We start from the raw sequence: 20886 nt of genomic DNA, 5'->3' as shown, positions 1-20886 counted from the left end.
TGTTTTTAGCCTCAGGAGGTCTGCTAGATCCCTGGAGAGCCAGGGGGTATGCTGTGCCCTCTTGCTGCCTTTCCTCTGAGATGGAATAGAATTAGCTTGTGCATTGAGGATTGCTCCCTTGAGGAGCAACCACTCTTTCTGAACTCCCCTTTCCCTGTGGTCCTGGTCCCTTAGGGCCTCACTGACAAGCCTCCTGAGCTTGTCAAAGTCGGCTTTCCTGAAGTCAAGGACTGCCATGTTGCTGAATGACTTGCCAGCTTTATGGCAGATGATGAAGGTAATGAGCTCATGGTCGCTGTCACCCAGCTTCCCATGGATCACTAGGTGACTGATTAGATCATCCCCAGTAGCCAGTACCAGGTTGAGCAGCACTTCCCCTCTCATTGTCCCATAGACTTCTTGAGTCAGGTAGAGGTCATCCACGCATGACAGGAAGCTTTGCGGCTGCTCAGATTTTGCTGAGTGATCCTCCCACGAGATGTCTGGGTAATTGAAGTCATCCATGACAACCATGGTCCTGGAGCATGCAGCCTCAGCTAGTTCCCAGGTGAACTCCTAGTTAATCTCTTGACTTTGGGTGGGAGGTCTGTAGTAGGCTCCCACCATTGTGTCCCCTGTGCTGTGTTCCCCACAGATTTTGATCCAGAGGGTCTTGTATTTAAAAATTAAATGTTTAAAAGCAAATGCATTATGATTCTGTTTGCCTAGGGACAGAAGTGAACCAACCCCCACAAGGTCTTTTGGGGTATGAGTTTAAGGTCCCAACTTAACTGACACAATGATACCTGCCTGATGGCATGGCACCATTCTGCATGTGAGGGCGGCATCTACAAGCTCTTAGGAGATTTTAATTATTTTTTACTTCTTGATAAACAATTGTTGAGTGTGACTACAAGGTAATAAATGCTGGAATTCTGTCTAAAAGAGGGAGGCTCTACATCTTCCTTCCCTCAGAGCTGCAGAAGCTCCACTGTGGATAGTCTGCAGTAATGAGACCATGCAGGAGGAGATGGGCCCAGCTTGGGGTAGGGCAGTGGGGATGCTGCTTCTAAATGCAATCGCTGAGTTATCAGGGTAGTTCCTCCCCTCTTTTTAATCTTTTTGGAATCCTGGAGAAGTAGCCACATATACTTATTCTTTCTACCATCAGGAGGTAAAGATTTCTTTGGAAGAGCTGAGAAATCCTGCCTGGGTTCCAGGGGAAAGTTACTATCTCTGTCCAGATAAATATATAACCATTCCTCCAGTATGATATTCAACAGTCTCATGGCTAGTAGTTCAAAGACAGAGACAGTTTTGTATGTCATGGAAGCATGAATCCAGCATTTTACTGTTCTTCATATTACTATAAAAGACTGATGGTTCTTTCTGTGTCCTTGGCCATAAGCAGATCTCTTGAGGGTGTTGAACCCTATTTTTTCCACAGCTCAACTTTGATAGAACTTACCAGACTCATTCTCACAAGATATCATTGGAGCCCAGAGGACTCATTATTTATCTGGTCCCTAAGAGCAACTATAATAATTAACAAACCAAGATTCTACAAGGATACAAACCTCACTCTTCAGCTGTTAACCAACTCTAACTGATGGGTTTAGGAAAAATCTTTGTGGGCAAGATGTTTAACTGTGGGCCACCAGGTGTATTAAACATTCTTCAGAAGTAACTGACTGCAACTGGAGACATGATTTCAAATTGCATGGATCACTTGTTTGATTGAGTATAGCTATTCCTATCTTCCTATGTTCCATTCCAAAAGAGACAACTTTACCTACTGCTTGCAAGGAACGAGTGGTTGGAACTACCTGAAAGTAAACTAATAGAACTTGCTACACTTTTCATAGGAACAGTCTGCCTACTGATTGGCTCGAAGTGGATTCATGAAGGTGCTAACTTGGTGCCTTACAAGCAGGGATCCTGGTTTTCTCCGTTTAAACTCCCCAAATTCTCCAATTAAAACCTCCGAATCCACATTTTTCTGCAATCAGCATAAAACACCACTATATGTATATACAGGTAACAGCTGAACACAATGTTTTATTGAAATATTTATAATTTTAAAGCAATTTGGAAACCTAACAATGCTCTGGATGCATAAATCTGGAGGGAAGGGGGGACATGCTCCCCTTGTCCCCCCCAACATGTTGCCTTTGCTCCCTTGCTCCCCATGCTGCATCACCTGTGCCTTTCACCACGACACAACACATTGCCCATGTCCTGCATCTGCACCTGCCCCCGTAGGCTTACCTGGAGGGACTACAGGAGCTGCTTTCCACAACACTGCCTGGCTGTTATGCAAATGTGTGTGCACATATGCACCCTGTCCCCTGCTCCCCTCAGCCCCAAGAAGCCTCTTTCAGGCTGGAACTCTGCCAGCCTGCAAGGGGAAAACCTGCTTTTTCCTGCGGTTTTCTCCTTTGAAGGGGTAAATCCATGTTTTTCCCACATTTTTCTGCAGCAAAAGGAAAACCTGGGTCCCTGCTTATGAAATGATAGGCACTTCAGGAAGTTTTTATAATTTTTTTCTTGCTAAAGACAGCAAGAATGCCTCCATTTTCCTGAACAGGGACCAGATCAGCACCCCTACTGGGCCCCCCTCAGGCCCCAGGGGAAACGCACCTAGGCCAAGGGTCAGTGAGGTTCTAGTAAGGGAACTTCTGGAGGGACTGGATGTATTTAAATCAGCTGGTCCTGACCATCTCCACCCCAGAGTGCTGAGGGAATTAGCTGAGCTCATTGCAGGACCCCTGGCACAGATTTACAAACACTCGTGGTGCTCTGGTGTGGTGCCAGAGGACTGGAAGAGGGCAAACATGGTTCCCATCTTCAAAAGAGGGTGGAAGGAGGACCCAGGAAACTATAGGCCAGTTAGTCTTACCTCGATCTTGGGTAAGCTTTTTGAGAGAATTATCCTAGCACATGTCCACGAGGGGCCAGCAGGGTCCTTCTATGACCAGGTCACAAAATCCTTAGATTCAGGGGTAGCAGTGGATGTAGTCTTTCTGGACTTTAGGAAGGTCTTCGACAGTCTGTCACCCCATTCTCATTAAAAAACTGGGGGACTGTGGTGTCGACACCTACACAGTCAAATGGGTTGCTAACTGGCTGGAGGGCCGCACTCAGAGAGTGGTGGTGGATGGGTCATTTTCAACCTGGAAGGACGTGGGCAGTGGGGTTCCACAGGGCTCAGTCCTCAGACCCGCACTGTTCAACATCTTCATCAGTGACTTGGACGAGGGGGTAAAAAGTACCCTGTTCAAATTTGCTAACGACACTAAGATGTGGGCATGCTAGAAGAGAGGAATAGGCTGAAATCAGACCTAGACAGGTTACAGGGGTGGGCGGATGGGAACAGGATGGGACTCAACACTGACAAGTGCAAGGTGATGCACCTGCGGAGGAAGAACTGGCACCCCAACCCACCTTTCACTAGGGTGGTAACTGGCCTGGCATTTCCTGGGGGGGCTACCACATCACTGGGAGCCCCACCAGGCCACCCACTCCTGGCCGGGTGCAGTTTTAGGTCATGCCCAGGACCAGAAGCTTCCAAACCATCCCCTTAAGCTCCTACCCTTACTTCCAAGATGTAGGATTCTGCCAGCAGCAAACTGCTCTGTTTATATAGGCAGCCAAAGATCTAAAATGGCCACCACAATCAAGCACCTGTTGGTTGCTTGACTCAGTTTTTGAAGTGGCAGGCACCAACAGTGCCCTGCCACATCTACACATTCATTGACGTGCCTTAGATACCGTGTGTTTAGATTAGTACTTCCTTAATAAAATACTAACTAATGCTGGGTATCTAAAGTTACTGGGCAGTAGTGCCAGTGAATGGTTATTTAGTAATGCTTACTGTGCACTAACCTAAAAACACCGTACAGTAGGCTATTAGCATGGTTTTTGCCATGACACTCTACTGCACAGTGGTATTAGGTTCATGCACAGTAAGCATCTTGTGTAGAAGTGCCCACTGAGTCACAAAATACAAAGAGAAGGAGGACCCTTCCACCCTCTGTATTAACCATTTTTCAGGGTCTTGAGCAGGATGAACTAAAACTGCATGTAGGCACTTAAAGGCACTTATGCACCTAATAGGCAGAATAGAATTCTGACGACTATCTATAAGAAACTGCATACTAATTGTTTCCTTTGATTGCCAGCTAAGTATGCTGACTATATTGGTTCTTATCTGGAGGCCCTTAACTCCTGCATTGGGAGGGTAGGCACCAACCATGCAGAGCTCTGCATTCCACTCCAGCAGTTACAATCCTAACATTCGGGCATGTTGTCCATCCCTTCTCCAAAAGGTTCCTAATTGTAAGCCTCAGTGGTGGACTCTATGATTGTTCCTGGTTTCCTAGCTTCTAAAATGATTAAGACCTGTCCTTCCTAGCATTTGTGTCTAGGGTTCTTTAAAACCCTCTGTTTCCTACCATTGAGGGCACTACTAATTGTGCTGTGGCAGTGAATTTCAATTTACAGGAGGAATTCAGAGTACACAGTGTAGTGTAACATGGGTACAGGATGTGGTTTAGTCTTGGTACCATAGAGCTTTGTGCAGGCTAATGTAACCTGCCATGGTCTCATTGTGATGACACTGGAAAAAACAATGTTTTTTTCTATTTCTATTTATTAAATATAGGGAGAGAGAGATGGATGCCTATTAACTCACTTGTCATTCCAAGTAATTCCATTAGTGCTTTATGTAATCATATTGCAACCTAAGGCTTGTTTGAAAACATCTGAGCATAGCTGAAGCTTTCTTCTTTTTTTGTAATTCACTTTAATTGGATGCCTTGTTCATCTGGTTTGTTTCCTGACTGAATATATCTCCAACTATATGGAGCTTTCAAGATGGTGGCACATATACTTTCTTTACAAATACCCTCAATTCATATTTACATTAAACTTACATGTTGACATGTCTACACAAGCATTTATAACATTCTCCTTTTCTGCAAACATTTTCACCTGTACAAATGTTCAGAAAATAAAAGAAATGGAATCATGAATGCTTAGGAGATACAGTTGCACTTTTTTTTTCTGAAATGAATTTTCAGGCTTGATCTGGTAAATTTTGAGCAGCTCCATTTTTGTTGAAACAGTGTTTCATTATAAAAAACATAATATTTTATTTGTAAATAACTTTCTTTTTTTTCTTTGCTTATAAACTAAAGTGTTTTAATAGGTAGATACAGTGTGGTGTTTAGCCTGCATGGGTGATTATACTTGCAATGGGGGTTTAGTTCTCCCTAAATTGAAACGGTGGGTTTTTAAATGACACAATTAAAAACACACCAATTAAAAACCCACCGTTTCAATTTAGGGACTTCTATGACATCACATGGTGTCACAGTGTGGTTAAGGGTCCAATCCTTCTTTTTTTTCCCTCAGAACCTATCTGCTTCTCCTGTGGCGGGGGGGCAGGGCGAAGTGGGGGCGAGCTGCTAGTGGGCTGAATGCTTCCTGAGCTGTGGGGGACCTTGGTCCTTCCCTCCATGGTGGCAGCACTCCCTGGGCAGCACCTGCCACCTGGCAACCTACCAGGGTGGTCCTGGGGGCTGCCTCAGAGGAAAGCACTGGACCCAGCGCAGATCAGGCAGGCAGGCAGGCAGGCTCTGGGGGGGAAAAAAAAAGATCAGGCTCCTTGCCAGTTTTTTCCCCCCCTTCAGTGGAGCCTGCCTGCATGAGCTGCTGCTGGGTTGCATAGCCCCTGAGTTGTAAGGGGCCCAATGCTTGCCTCCATGATGGCAGAACCCCCTGGGGCTGCCTGGGTCAGGTCCTAGTGGGCAGGTGCTGCCTGGGGGCACTGCCATTGAGGAGGGAAGGACCAGGGTCCCCACAGCTCAGGGACAGAGGCTGGTAGACTTCAGTGCCCCATGCACCATCCCCTCTGCCTTCCTGCCACTTGGGACTGTCTGAGAATGGGCAGGCTTGCCCCTGGGGTAGAGCAGCAAGGTGGCAGGAGGTTGGCTGGGTGTGCTGGTGATGGGAGAAGGTGGCAGGGACAGTGCATGGGTCACTGGAAGACCACCAAGCCTGAGCTTCCCTGAGCACATCAGCTTCCAGTGCCCTGTGCGCTGTTGTGCTTTGTTACATAGCAAACTAAAATACCTCAGATGAGTTTTTTCTCGCTACATAACAAAGTCATTTAAAGCAAATACACTGCTGCACACGTGCATTGTCAAGAAATTAAAGTGGAACATGCTGCTGAACATATAAATAGCAACACCATTAAAGCGAAGTAAAAGGGCAATTAAGTTGCTTTAAAGGCCAATTTTGTCATGTGTACAAGCATCCCATGATTCCTGTTCACAATCTAATTGACAGGCTGGTGAGTCCACAAGCAGAGTACATCTTTAACAGAATGTAAATGGCCAGAAACCCACATGATGTATAGCTTCCCCTCTCTATTTTGTTTTCTGACTGTGATTTTCTGATATTTGAATTTCTTCCCAAAAATCAAGTTTCTTGTGGAATAGATACAAGTAATGCTACTTTCTATACCCTTAATTTTTTTCTGGACTTTGCTTTTGTCTTTGTAGGCCCATGCAAATTTAATTTTCATTATCTTAAATGGGATTTATATTAACAGGATCTAAGGCAGCTCAATTTCGAGATTAAAGTTGCTGGGCAAAGATGACCCTTCACCCATTTAATTTGCAAACAGTTGGTTCAGCTAGTCCCCCAATTTCTTTTCACTACAGGAGTTAAGTGCCAGGGACAAGAGGTCACTTTCCAGTTTTATTTTAGAAAGTGTTCAGGGAATGTATGGCAATGTGAGCTGTATATCTGGGTGATGGCTAATGACTTTTCGTTGGACTCTTCATACAGCCATGAATATGTTAAGCCTTTTAAGAAAACTTTGTGTCAACTATATACACACTGCAAAAATTGGTCCAAAGAAATGGGCTGAGCCAGCTTGTGTTGAGTCATTCCCATTTTTTTCTCTTTTTGTATGTTTGTAACATGAAAAGCTTATAACTGTAATAGGGAGTATTGTAAAAGAATTGAAGCAGGACTTCCCAAATTGACCAGGATATGGACTATGAGTCTGAGACAATGATGATGCCCTGTTTTGCTGGGCAGACCACGGAGAAGTGCAGCCAGGTGGAACAAGTTTGGATTATGACTTTAGAAACTAAGATAAATGTGAAATGTCTTGTTTTAATGAGGCTAGACCAGAACCCTGGACTCAGTTGGTCCCAATCAAGAGATCAGGGCCAGTCACTCCTAGAACAAAGTACCACCTGCAGCAAGCCCAGAGCAGTTCTGTGGTCCTAGCTGGCCTGAGTGAGACGATCAAGGTAGCCAATCACCCAAAGCCACAGGCCCTGCTAGGCCTAACCCCAGAGCCTCCTTGTCTGAGAAAATGTGGAAATTCTTGATCCTGACCTTCTGTGCACTTCTTTGTTGGTCTTCTGGTTTTGACTCCTGGCTCTGAATCCAGCTTCTGATACTGCTAAGACACTTGGCATTCTTTGATTCCGGTTCCCTGCTTATGATTGTAGATTGACCTTTGGCTCTGGCTTTTGGTTTCTGATCCCAGGTAATCCTTGGTTTATCTTCTCTCTGGCTTTGCCTTCTGGCCCAGGGTCACTCTGACTTTGGCTATGGATTCTGAATCCAGTTAGGACACCAGACCTTTCTGGACCCCAGCTCCCTATAGAGCTAACCCCGACTACACCTTCACTTCAGGTAATTAATCTAGCCAAACTACCCATGCATAAAACTTGTGCTTTTCATGGGCTAACACAATTCCAAGGAAAACTGATACTGCTATTTTCCAAAGTGGTTGCCATGGAAAAGGAGACAAATATCTAAGATATTTAAGATACACCAACATGATGAAAGTTCCTAGAAGATGCTTTTTGCATTCGGTGCCAACCTGAAAGAGAATCACCCATTCCCCTAAACTTTAGGGCTTGACTCTGAAATCTGTGAATCATACAAACCTAAGAATGGATATTTTTCCTCTTCATTGAACAAGTATCCTCTGTTTGTTTTGTTTTTCAGTTGGTTGGAACACAACAATTATTTTTCTTTTACCGTTTTGGGAAATGAATAAAATTTAATATATATGCGTGTTAGTTTAAAATGGTAATACGTATGTAGGAACTTATAAGCACTTAAAAGATAATAAGGATCAGAAACAGTCAACATAGCTTTGTCAAGAGGAAGCCATACTTAACCAACTCAATTTCCATCTATAATATGGTGATGGGGTTTCTGGAGGTGAGAGAAATAGTATTGAAAGTTTTGCTAAAGTCTCTGTATGTCTTCCATTTCTTCCCTGAAAAGTTCATATTGCTACCTGCAAGGAAGTCCACCTATTCCACATCCCTTCAGAACACCACTTGTCTATGCAAAGCGTCTATCAGAGATCATTTCTTCCTCACTGTATCTAAGAAAACTCGGCTATATATCCTGCATTATGGTTCCATTTACTAAGACAACGTGTCTGCACCATACATAGTACATATGACTCAAAAGTTAGGCCTTACAGTCTGTAGTCTTTGCCTCCTCCTGTTAGAAGCATGGCATTTCAGATACCCTTGAAATCCAGTTATCAATATGAATTGTATTTTCCACCTAAAATCCAAGCATGAAAGGGAGCCATTATGTGCAGATATCCTTCCCTCTGCGTGGAAAAAAGAGCTTAGCATCAAGGTTCTAATTGCAACTCTTCCAAACTCCATGGGAGCCTCTCCACAGGCCAGAGGACATGCAGGAAATACATCTTGTTTCTCCCCAGTCTGCAAAAGTGAAAGAGAAAAGAAACTTGTTTTGTCTCTTCAGCTGAGCAACTCTGCCAGGCATACAAAGGTCTGCTGCCAGTGTCCAGTGTGAAGGGAAATAACTCTGGTTTCTCAGAGTTTTTCTGAGAATCAAAATGGTCCCAGGGCTTATTGTACTTGACACACTTTCCCCTCCCTCATCATAAGTGGACTGATGTATAAAACACTCTAAGAGGTCAATCTTGTGAATATTTTATTTTTGGCACACTGGAACTAGACAGGAACTGTCCTCCAAAACTTTAAAGTTTAAAAAAACTTCCTTGTCCTGCTGCACTAAAAAGAAATCAGGACTGTGCAAAGTTTCATATGACAATGAAACAAAAGACTGACAAAAGTCCTGTGGTAAGGACCCTCAGCTGAGATGTAGGACACCCACTTCAGACCCACTTCTCCAAATCAGCTAAAGCAGGTCCTTAAATCTAGTTGTTAGCATCATAAGCATATATTCTAACATTCATGCTATTAACTGTTTTTGACAAAAGTGTGCTCTCATTTTAGTTGGAGATCCCATCTTGCAACTGAGAAGTCTTTTCCAACCTAAGTTTAAATGAAACTGGCATATTCAAAATCCAATTTTTTTCCCTAACAAATCAGCATTTTTGTACAAGGAAAGTTTTTGTTAAAAACTCCTTTTCAGACCTAATCAGCAGGAAAAGACTGCAGGATTAAAGCAATACTGTAATACACACATTGTCACCCATATACACATATGCAGCAGATAAAGGTCATTGATATTCATTGTAATCTGGGCCTTCAAGACAAAAGTATATCAATCAATAAAAAAAGTCGTGTGTTCCATATTTAAATTATAATTTGTCTCGTTCAAACTTTAGTGTAGTCATGAAAATGGGGGAAGTTTATACTATCGATAACACTAGTGCAGACTGGGAATAACCTCACTGAAATCAATGGAGTTATTCCAAATTTATATCAGTGTAACTGCCACCACTCGCTTTTTGTTCTCCCTTGCCAAAGCATAACCAAATGAGATACATATGCAGTTCTTCTGTTCAGGTGTCTTAGGGTGTAAAACCATATCCTGTTTCTCCCAGGAAAAAGCCTTCTGTTTAAGAATCCTACAGAGTACAAGCCCAGTGTCCCACATGAAGTACCTGTGAAGCACAGTTGCCAACTGTCCATAAATTTGAGGACACATCATTAAAAAAGGGGGAAAAATTAAAATACCCCCCCCTAAAAATTCCTGTCCATAAAAAATTGAACTGTTAATTAAAACAAAAAACAAAAAACACCCCAAAACTAAACAACTAGAACCTGATTGATGTCCCAAGGTTGGAAAGAAACTGGAGGCAGTGTTGAAAGGAAAGACAGAGCAGAGAAGCACCACTTGGCATAATACTTTGTGGCTTAGAAGTCTCCATAATGCCCTCTCCCAACTCTAGCCATGTGTTATTGCTGTATCCCACCTCTTGCCTCTAGCACTGCTTGCCTCATGTGCAGGGAGACAGGGGGTCTGTGAGGGTTTGGCTGAGGACTTGATAGCTGGGCCTGCAGTAGGCCACTAGGAGTGACCAAAGGGTCAGCAAGGCAGGAGCACAGATTAAGCAAACATCAGGTTGGGGTTTGGGCCAGAGGGCTGAAAATGCAGAGACCAAGTTTCAAAAGAGCCAAAAGGGGAGATCCAAGAGATGTAATCTGAGAAGAAAGCCAAGATCAGAAACCAGGGGTCAGAGAGTTGGTACTGAGTTCCAGGGGAAATACAAGGTCAGGGACAAGAAAAGACAAGTTAAGCCAGGAGCCAAGAGAATCAGAGACAACAGTGAATGTGAGGCTTGCCAGAACAGACTGAAGCTGTGTGAAAGTCTTCCTACAGCTTGAAACTGCAAGTGTGCTTCAAAGGGGTGAGTGGCACTTTTAGCAGCCAATCTGGTTGCAGAGAACTGGATCAGTTACATTAACCAGTGAAAGTATAACTCAAGTGCTCAGCCCAGCCAGGCATGCCTAATCAGAAGCCTGGACAGGGTCCATGCCAGGATGTGGGAATGAGGCTGACAGGGGTAAGGCTAAGAGGTGTGCCATGGGGAGGCAGAGTAGTGTAGGGTGTGGTCATAGGGTACTGGTGTAAAAGAGTGAGTAGGAGAAACCTGGGTTGGGGAAGTATGGCTTAAAAACTACTCCTGTAGTCAAGCATATTTGCCAAACCAAGACACTGGTTTTTTTAATCAACAATCTGTAAACCTTTTACTGACAAGCAAACATTTTTACTATTGCTGGTATTAAACCCCTATGTTTGAACCTGGCCCTGGTTCAGGGTCTGACAGAAGAGTTACATTTACATTATGTAAAACATTCAGTAAAAAAGTTTGGTTGTTAGTAAAAGGTTTACAGATTTTCAGTACAAAAAATTGTTTTGCATTAGCAGCCCTGCTCTTAAGTACTAAAGATAAAATGGGCTAATGCCTTTCCCCAGGACAATACTGTTCTGTAAATGACTTGTGGCTCATTCAATTTTATTGCTATTCATTCCAGGGTAGCAGTGTAGCTTGGCAGGGCTACATATGTAATCCTGCTCCTCCTTTGCCCCAGGTTTTGACTTTGGATCAATCAGGACCACCTCAAATGAGATGTTTGTTTATAGCTTTATATAATTGAAATATTTTAGTCTTATAGGCTGCTTGCAGACATTACAGAAAAAAGGCCCTTTACCTTAAACTCCCCACACCTCTGTGCCAAGCGCAGCACATGCCCAGAAGGATTTAGCTCACCCAACATCTGTATAGATTGGGCACTTCAGCGGAGCTTTTTGGGTGCTTCTGTCTAATATCTGATTGAATCAGTTTTAGATAAAAGTGCCAAAAAGCTCTACTGAGGTGCCCAATTAATACAGAAGCTGTGGAGCTGGGTTGAAGCAATGCACTGCTTATTTTGATAAAGCATGTTTTTTGTTTTGTTTTGTTTTTTAACATCTGCAAGAAGCCCTAGATTCTGTTTCATTTGATCTGATTTATCAGATTATTTTGAATTTGTATTTCTAGATCTCCTGTCTTCCTGTGGGGTACAAAAACTAAAGAAGCCATACACTAACATGTGCAGATGTTATTTACATATTGTAGTTCTACATGATTCAAAGCAACTCAGAGAACAATTGGGACCTGGCTTGGATTTATGGAGGATTTAATCTGGAAAAAATCTATGGTTTTGCTGCTGCTGCTGTGTTAGATTTCTGAAATTCTCCAACCTGAAGTTAGATTTCCTGAATTAGAAGCAGCTACTGTTTGTTTAAAAATGAATCTAGAGGATTAAAAATGTCATTCCCCCAGCTATTTATTTTCATTACACCAGCCTCCTTTATCAGAAGATTTTTTATTTGCATTCCAAGTCCTCCTACTTTTTGAGTAGCTACTGGGTTATGACTTGCAGAAGGAAAGGCATAATTCATCTGCCGTGTTATTATGATTCACATACGGCAGAACTATAAGAATACTGGAGCTAGAAATATAATACGGGAGATAGAAACTTCCAGTTTCACTTTGTGTGCCAAAATGGGCATGCACAATCAAGTATCTGCAGGCTTTGGCACTTACACACCATTTTTGATTCAGCTCTGAGTACACATGTGTCAATTGAACATGCTCATTAGTGTGTCACACTGTCAAGGTAGGTACACAGTAGGCATGTCTACACATGTGCTTTAATGTGCAGTAGCCTGTTTTACTGTTCATTGAAGCTCTGAGAGCCACTCTGATTAAAGCACCACCACATCTCCTGTATCATCATTCCTGTGCTTAAAAATGGTGATGGGGGTGCTTGAACTAAAGGTCATTCAACAAGCTTAAATAAAGCACCTCCACTGCCATTTTTAAGTGGAGGGACACTGATACACGAGATGCAGAAGGCTGTAATTGCCACATTCCAGCAGATTTGATTAACTGGAATTCCAGTGCATTGGGGCAGCCTCAGCACTCATGTATAGGTGCCTGGAGGCACTAAATTTAATGCACATTAAAAAAAGCCCCTTAAGGCATGTCTAGATGCACCCAGTGTAAGAGAATTGTACAGGTATACACATAAGGCTGGATAAATCCTAAATTTAGGGGGAAATAGAAGGGCCCTATCCTCTTTTAGCCCATTAAACTAGTAGAGGGGCACTTGCCCAGGGTACAGGAGGAGACTCAGGTTCTAGGCCCTCTGACATAGAATTACCATGTAAAAGTGCACTACCTACCAGGCCATAGACTAGACATGCACTGGACCATTTTCTAGATTTTATCACCAAGCTCTTCCCATTAGGCAACCAAGAAAGGGAGCTATATAGGGTCAGGAGGAAGAGAATGAGCCAGAAAATTAAATGTATGGCTCAGTGAGAAATAAGTGTCCCTTGTTTTACCCTGAGTCCTTGATTCAAATGAGGTAGAAACTTGCCTACTGCTTTCCATCCATTGCCTACTAAATACAAGGTACAGGGTGAAATAGAATTTCAAACTTTGCATAAGTGGCAAGAACTGCAGTTATGATGCTGCATGTGTACTACGTAGAGACATAAAGTACAATAGGATTCTGCTCTATATCTCCCCAATCCAGAAAACATATAGGCAAGTGTTTACTGTTCCAACTGGAGCCAAGAGTGGGACTATGTAAATGTTTAAGGTTAAATACAGTATTTGAGGACAGGGAAGTAAATGATATGTGAAAATGTACACAAAAGTTCAGATCCTACAAACTCGCTTATAGGGTAGCCAGGGCCAAAAGTACTCTCCACTCTGTTGTTGAAGCAGGCCCACTAAGCAACCAAGAGGGGAAAAGATAAGTAAGGCCAAGATGAGAGCAATGAAGAGGTGTGTGACAGTTCTGCCTCCTTGGGTCTGTCTACTAGTGCCCCACAACACTGATTAAGGGCCAACCACCCGCCTTCTCATCTGCCATGCCTTGTTGTTATTTGTTTGATTGGAAGATATTAATTAAGTGGGAGGCTGCCCATTTTTTTTGTCTCAGTGCCTGGGGCACTATCTGCAGCTACTTTCCTCCCCGTACACCGCAGCCCAAGCCTCTCAGATGGTACTGACATGTTTTAACCTGGGCCCTGTTATGCCTTGGCTCTCTCCTTTACTTCTGGGGCTCCTCACTGCCCCCTTCTGCTCCGGGGCTCCTCACTGCCCCCCATCTCGCTCTGGGGCTGGGGTCAATGCACCCCCAAAATGCTGCACCCTCTCTGGCGCCAGGTTCCCCACACTACCATGGGGCTCCTATGAGGCCTCCTCCAACCCCTAATAGCCTCACCCAGTCCTCCAGTCAGAACAATAAACACAAGAATATGAAGCCCCTGGGCTACAACATAAAAGCTAGACCATCCAGTCAAACAAGATTCAATCCCTACCAGAGAGAGAGTGCCCCAACCCCAGCAGCAACTAGGGGATGTTCCCACCATCAGAGTTCTCCCCTTCATCTGCACTAGCCAAGTTCCTCCTCTCTCGGCTGACGGAGGGTAACTCCCTCCTGGCCTCCTGCCTGGGCTTAAGAAGGGCTAAGCCCTGCCCCTTCCTGTCACTAGGTTTCACTGGTTGCCCTAGCAACCAGCACCTGTTCAGTCCTGGTGACTGGCAGCTGAGCCTCCCCCTTCCCGCCACTAGGGGTCTCTCCCCAGGTTTCTGCTCTCAGTCACAGAGCACCTGAATACTCTGCAACAAGGTGGCATGTCTCAGTGTGATGGACACTTGTTTGGAAGGCCCCTGGGTTCTGTCCCCAGTGATATTAGGACAGGGGCCAGAAACTAAGAATCCTCATCTTTCCAGGTGAATGCCTTTTTAGCATATTTTCCTGTTCCTGACCCCACAACTTACTTTCTTGACTGCCCTGTTGTCAGCCTCAATAGGTGGAGGTGGGGAGTGCACTTGGTAATGTCTAGCCCACCAATTGGTGGTTAGGTCACTTTGCTGAGAAGTAGGAAATGCAAGTTTAGGGCCTCCCTGAGAGGGGAAGGGATTATAACCTGCCTGGGTTTCTTGAAAGTATCCTAACCACTAGTCTATTGAACTAAACAGCTGTTTGTCATTTTTTTCCTCCATCTAACTTTTCAGGATTTACATAGACCTTACACATGTTCCTAGGTGGAATAGGATCAAAACAGGAGAAAGTAGCTAGAGGAGATCTCCTCTAAGCATGTTCAGAAAGACATGATAACTTTCAGAGAGCAGGAGAAAGATATATGTGACCTGAAATTGCATTAACTTTAATTACATAAGTACCATTTACCCAACTAAAGGGGATTGGAGTCATGCTATTTGTCTAACATCTGAGATTTTTCGAAAAATGTGTGTTAATTTGTTTCATTTTTTTCAAATATTTCCCTTCTGTTTTCTTTCCAGTCAATGCATGGTGCATTTCAGTCATTACATATACTGTATCAATGTCTGGTTTTGAATTTCATTTCTTTATTTTTGCTAAATAAAGAAACCTAATTCCCATTCATTTCTGGTAGGATTGGGAGAGCAAAGGCATTTCATTCGTTAAGCAGGATCCTTGGTATCATAACCAGAGGGTAAGCATACCCTGTTCCCTTATTCATCCCTGTTTGCCGACACAACACAATTATTATGGAATAATTAGTCCAGATTTTATTCTTTACTAAGGAGTAGACATACAACCACTCTCCCAAGTAGGTGCTGTTACATGCTTGGCCACTAGGGCACTGAGGAAAATGACTCAAATCCGGTGCAGTTTGCTAGGGCAGTTTACCATTGGTACAGTGGTGTATCCAAGACTAGTGTAAAGTTATTCCTCATTTTCTGAAGACTAACTTTACCCTGAAGTGGAGTCACTTACCACAGTGTAAAACTGTGCACTGTACATCTATTTATTGCACAGTAAATGTGTCATATGGCCATACCCACATTCTCCCACAATGAGGTTTGTTAGTGGACAGATACAATAATTGTAGCTGTGGCTGAAAAAAGAGTGTAGTAGAGCCTTTGAAATGTATTTAGTTGTTATGAAACTGCTTGTAGTACATTCCAATACAGTGCAAAGTAATCTCTAAGGAGGTAGGGTAAGGGTTCCAATTATTTCAATACTCTGTGATGTATAAATAGAAATTCCATTTATAATAAAATAATTTGGGTTGTGGGGGGGTTAAGATTCATCCAGTGGCATATTTCCTTGGACTCCTGCAATGGAAAATTCTTAATATAAAATTAGCTGAGTACCATCAACCTAATATGTCAAACACAATTATGTCATTATACACGTTAATATATTATAAGGCCATTAGATACATTTGGACAAGTACTACCAGCTAAGTTGCTGTGACTTTTTGAAGAAAGGAACATAGTTAGCTCCCGGACTAGTATGCAAGCTTACTCTCACCAAAATTAGCTGTTTTAAAAATGAATAATGTGCCCTGCTCACTAAAGAATAGAAAAACCTGCTCCACTCCAAGTCTCAGGTTGCATTAAGAGAAGTCTTTATGAAAATCTTATAAGGAGTCTGCTCTCTGTGTTATATGCCACAAAAAGGAAAAAAAGTTGAGAAATTCATTTGGCCAACCTGCTCAGAAAAATACTCCAGTCACCTTGACTAATACAATGGTGCAATCCATAAGACAAGTTTTAAAGCCCATGCTTGCTTTGATTGTGGAGGAATTCAGCATTACCCGATAGAGCAGAAGCATAGACAAAGTAAATGGCAAATGAGTCACGGTGAAGAAAAAATATGTACCACAGTTTCATCTACTACACATGGAAAGAGATCATGATTGGTTAAGTGGGAAAAGATCTCTAACAGGAAGGTCAGGAGGCAGAGGTTGCTCTCTGCTGTGTTTTGCCACATTTCTTGAAGCAGAGACTTAGAGACTTCCTAATATCCCATCCTTTCTTTCCTACACAAAGCTGATAGCAAGAGAACACACTTACAAGACAGGAAACTTACAACTGTTCTAGGCTGTCACTAGCAAATGTGTTTTAGCCCACCTACATTAGAGACAGAAGAACTTCTGAGAAATTTGTGTACCAAGAACTAGACTAACACTACCTTTTAACCATATTTATTCACCTACCAACTCACCTATCCCATAAAAAATAGTCATTTGGAGTTCCTATTTTAAACAAGGAAACTGATTTCCAAAGGCTTGGAGGCTCAGGCTACATTGATCTGGGACAGGATTCTTCTTCCCATGCTCACTCTCCCTACCCCTGCTCCATAGGCAACTGTTAGTATTTTAAGCCTCTCACAGCGACTGCCACATATCAGACTTTTATAACAGGCAGATCTAAGATTTTGAAAAGGGGAGTGCAAGTGGTGTAGTGCATCATATATAACATGACATGTTTTTCTCCACTTATACAAACTAGAAGTTTTGTGTTATATAAATTTAAATAGTCACTAATTTGCCAGATTAATATATTAAAGTTTAAACCTTCACCAACAAAGCAGGAAAAAAGTAGTCAAAAGATATTGTGTCATTAGTTTTGTTGTCATTACATTAAAACGCATAGTTTTCACTCCCACATAGAGTGGGAGGATCATCACGCAAATGCCAGCATCTTCACTACTACTGACACCACCAGCATGGAAGTGTTGATTATTCAACATCATCTGTGGTGGACAGGGTATTATGCACACATGCCTGATGTACATTTACGAAAACAACTGCAATACTCCCAACTCAGCCTAGGACAAAGGACATTCAGGGGCCAAAGGAAATGCTTTGAGGACACCCTCAAGGCAAACATTAAGACGTGTCATTAACACTACCAGTTGGGGAAAACTAACCTGGAACAGAACTACATGATAATGCCTTGTAAGAAAAAAACATCTTACTTTGAGGAAAAGCATCTTGCCCTGGAGGCAGAAAATAACAGAAATGGAAGGAAAGGAAACAAGACTGAGAAATCTACAATTTGACCTTCCCTTTAACCACCACCTGTGGTGTCTGCCAGAGAGTCTGCAGCTCTAGGATTGGCCTGCTTAGCCATCAATGGGCTCATCTACAACCTTTTACTTGGCTTTCAGGAGTGATCATCCTCAACTGTGTGAGATCACTGACAATAAGTTGTTACAGTTAAAAGGTATGTCTGTTATTCATATTTGTAAAACAAAAATTGTTTTTTGAGAGTCTTGACAGTGCCTCCACTACTTCATTGTCAGCCATTTTGACACCTGATTTAGTATTACTACACCTGAGTGAAGGTTTTTAGCCAAAGCTAAGAACAATTTGCTGGGCTGTGAAAAAGAAGACTGACATTACCAGGAAAGACTATCAGACAGCAAAACTGAAGAAGAAAGGATAGTCTGAATAGTGGAACATCAAGATCATTAGAAAAAGAAGAGAGGTCATTAACACCTGTGGAATGGAAAGAGATTAGCAGGAATCAGGTAAATAATATGAGCCATGTAGTCAATTGATTTGAGCCTACCCAAATAGAACTGCTACCCACCCTTCCCTCTACCCAAAGACAGGCTGTTCTAAAGTTTGTGTGGAGCAGTAATCAAAGAGGTGGGATGCAGTTGCAGCACTACATCCCCTCTCCCCCATGGATTCACCCCTGGTTTTAACAGTGTTGGTCTGCATACATTTAGGCTGGAGAGGGGCTTAACTCCTAGCTGGTATAGTAGCAGCATCTTACCCCACACAAAACAGCATATGAGGTGGGAGAATGAGGCTGACAAGAGGACTGTGTCCATTCTCCACATGTCTGGAGCCTGCAGTCCCTACCCTGGCAAGTATGACGTTGCTCACTCTCCACCTCTTTTTTATAAGGAGAGTTTTTCTTCATTTTATCTTCCCAAAACAAGTTTCATGTCTTATCTGAGGGTGTGTGGTATGTAAATAAGTAGGGTATTTTACATAGTCTAGTGATTAGGCCTCAGACCATAACAACTGTCAGTAATTTTTGTCCAAGGCTGTCTTGGAAAGAAACAGTACTGTTTTCTACCCCAACACAACATTCTACAAGAGTGGTAAAGTCTCAAGCAGTTGCTGTAGACAGCTAGTATTTCTTTTTCCAAGAGTATGTCAGGCATGGGAAAAGGCTCTTTGCTTCCCTGGCAGCCCAGTGATCACTGATTCTCTCTGAAATTTCAAGTGTTAAGAATTTAAATGAAAAAAAGTTAAAAAGAGAGAGAGCAAGAGAGGCAGGGAAACAAATTGCTGATTTGGAATATTTACTTACTATAAACTATAATTTTAATTACTTTCATACTGAGTTCCATGTAAGTTGCATTGTGAACTACAACATATGTTATGCAAATAACAGAAACTACTGTTTTCCACAGAACATGTCTAAAACTCATTAATATGACAGAATTTCTAATTCCTAACCTGGTTTTACTTTAATCTTTATCTAAAAATCTGTAGAAAATAACTTAATTACAACAGCAATATACAGCAGCAGCATAAAGACTAGAGACTGTATAGAGAGATCACTTACATTTTCAAGCCTTTTTAATTAGGAGCTTTAAGGGCTGCACTCACTGTAAACATGTTATGTTTGGTTTGCATAGTATTTTAGATTTTGAAAAATAAAATAACAACTATGTGACTGTAGAAAAGAACAAACTGGCTATAGTAAATAAAAAACCCTAAGTATTTGGAAGTGTTAGTTAAATATTAAACATATTGCATACAGAGTGTGCCTGATAACATCTTGGTGCAATGCAAGAGAATGAGAAATGGCATATGTGCTCATCATCAAGCAGCAGCCACAGTAAAATATAAGAAAGAACTTGTCTTAACATATAATATATATAGGATGCTTCTCAGTTTGCAGTTCAGGGGATTTGCCAGAAAACTCACTCAGCAATGACATTTACTGGTCTTTGTACCAGTAGGTTTTTTGCTGTCATTAGTAGCACTTGTAAATGTAGGCTATATTTCATTGGGAATCTTATATGAAAGAAAACATGGCCTGTGAGCTTAAGTTGTAGTATATCAAGCACACAAAAATTTGTTATGAAAACTGAACTTCACACAGAGACATACCGTGCAATTGAATCTATGCTAAGAATATATAATAGTTTCATACACACACACACACACACACACACACACACACACGTATTTCTTAGAGAGCTTAGAGAACTCTAAGATGCCAAAAGTATTTCAATGACATGCATGAGAAACATTTAGAAATATTATAGTTTTGTTTTACAGTTTAATTTCAGATATTTTATTTTACCATTGCCAATGTGTCCTTGTATTTCCCAGTATAAAAAATGTTGCATACAAAAGTTTATGCATCTCTGATTTAGTTAGTTTATAAGGTGCAATTCTACCCAATCTTCTGTATAGAAATATGGGAAACAAAGGTAAGAAATATATCTAAAATATTTAAAGCACATCCTCCTGAATAAGACGTTGGGATCCATATTTAAAGGCTAAAATGTTCATTTTTTTTAAATAATGCAAATATTGCCTTCATTTGCATACACACATTATAATTTTACATTAATTGTTACATAAAGTTTTGAAAGCCTGAATTTACATATCAATCAGAGTCCAGTTCAATCCAAAACCAAAAGCTAACACCAATCACTGGAAGAGGCACAAAAGTCCTTCTGGTATTTCTGGAATTTGGTTTTCAGATGATCAATCCCTTCCCTGTTGTAAAGTTTTCCAAGGTAAAATAAAAAGAATGGTATCCATCAGGTACATATGCACAAAGATAGTTAACTTGATGTCATTATAGTAATGGCTTTGATTTATGAGGTTAACCTAGTGGACATATTTGTATTTACAAATAAATAATTTAACTTGGACAAACCTATCCAATACACTACATAGTAAAGTCAGTCTGAAATCTTAAAAGCTGGCTATGTCAGAGAATATGAAGTCCCTGAAAAGAAAAGAAAAAAAAAGCCCACACAAAGCAGCATATGATTAGCTTTCTTATTCAGATTCTTGAATGACTACAGTAGTTATGTATTAAATCTAGTGCAGCTTATAGCAGTGTTAAATATTGCTTTTAGTGCTGACTCTTTATCCTCTTCTTTCATACTTGTAACCCTTTCTGTTTCTTAATATCCCCCTTGTTTGACAGTGCATTCTAACCTCTGACACCAGGAAGTCAGTCAATAAACCCACATCACTTTGATCTGCAGGATTATGGGATTTCTTTTCATGCAAAGAGAAACATCAGGG

The sequence above is a fragment of the Crocodylus porosus genome, unplaced genomic scaffold (genome assembly GCF_001723895.1).
Source record: "Crocodylus porosus isolate Cpor-Errol unplaced genomic scaffold, CroPor_comp1, whole genome shotgun sequence".
Classification (NCBI taxonomy): domain Eukaryota; kingdom Metazoa; phylum Chordata; order Crocodylia; family Crocodylidae; genus Crocodylus; species Crocodylus porosus.
Note: the sequence above shows the minus strand (reverse complement) of the source record.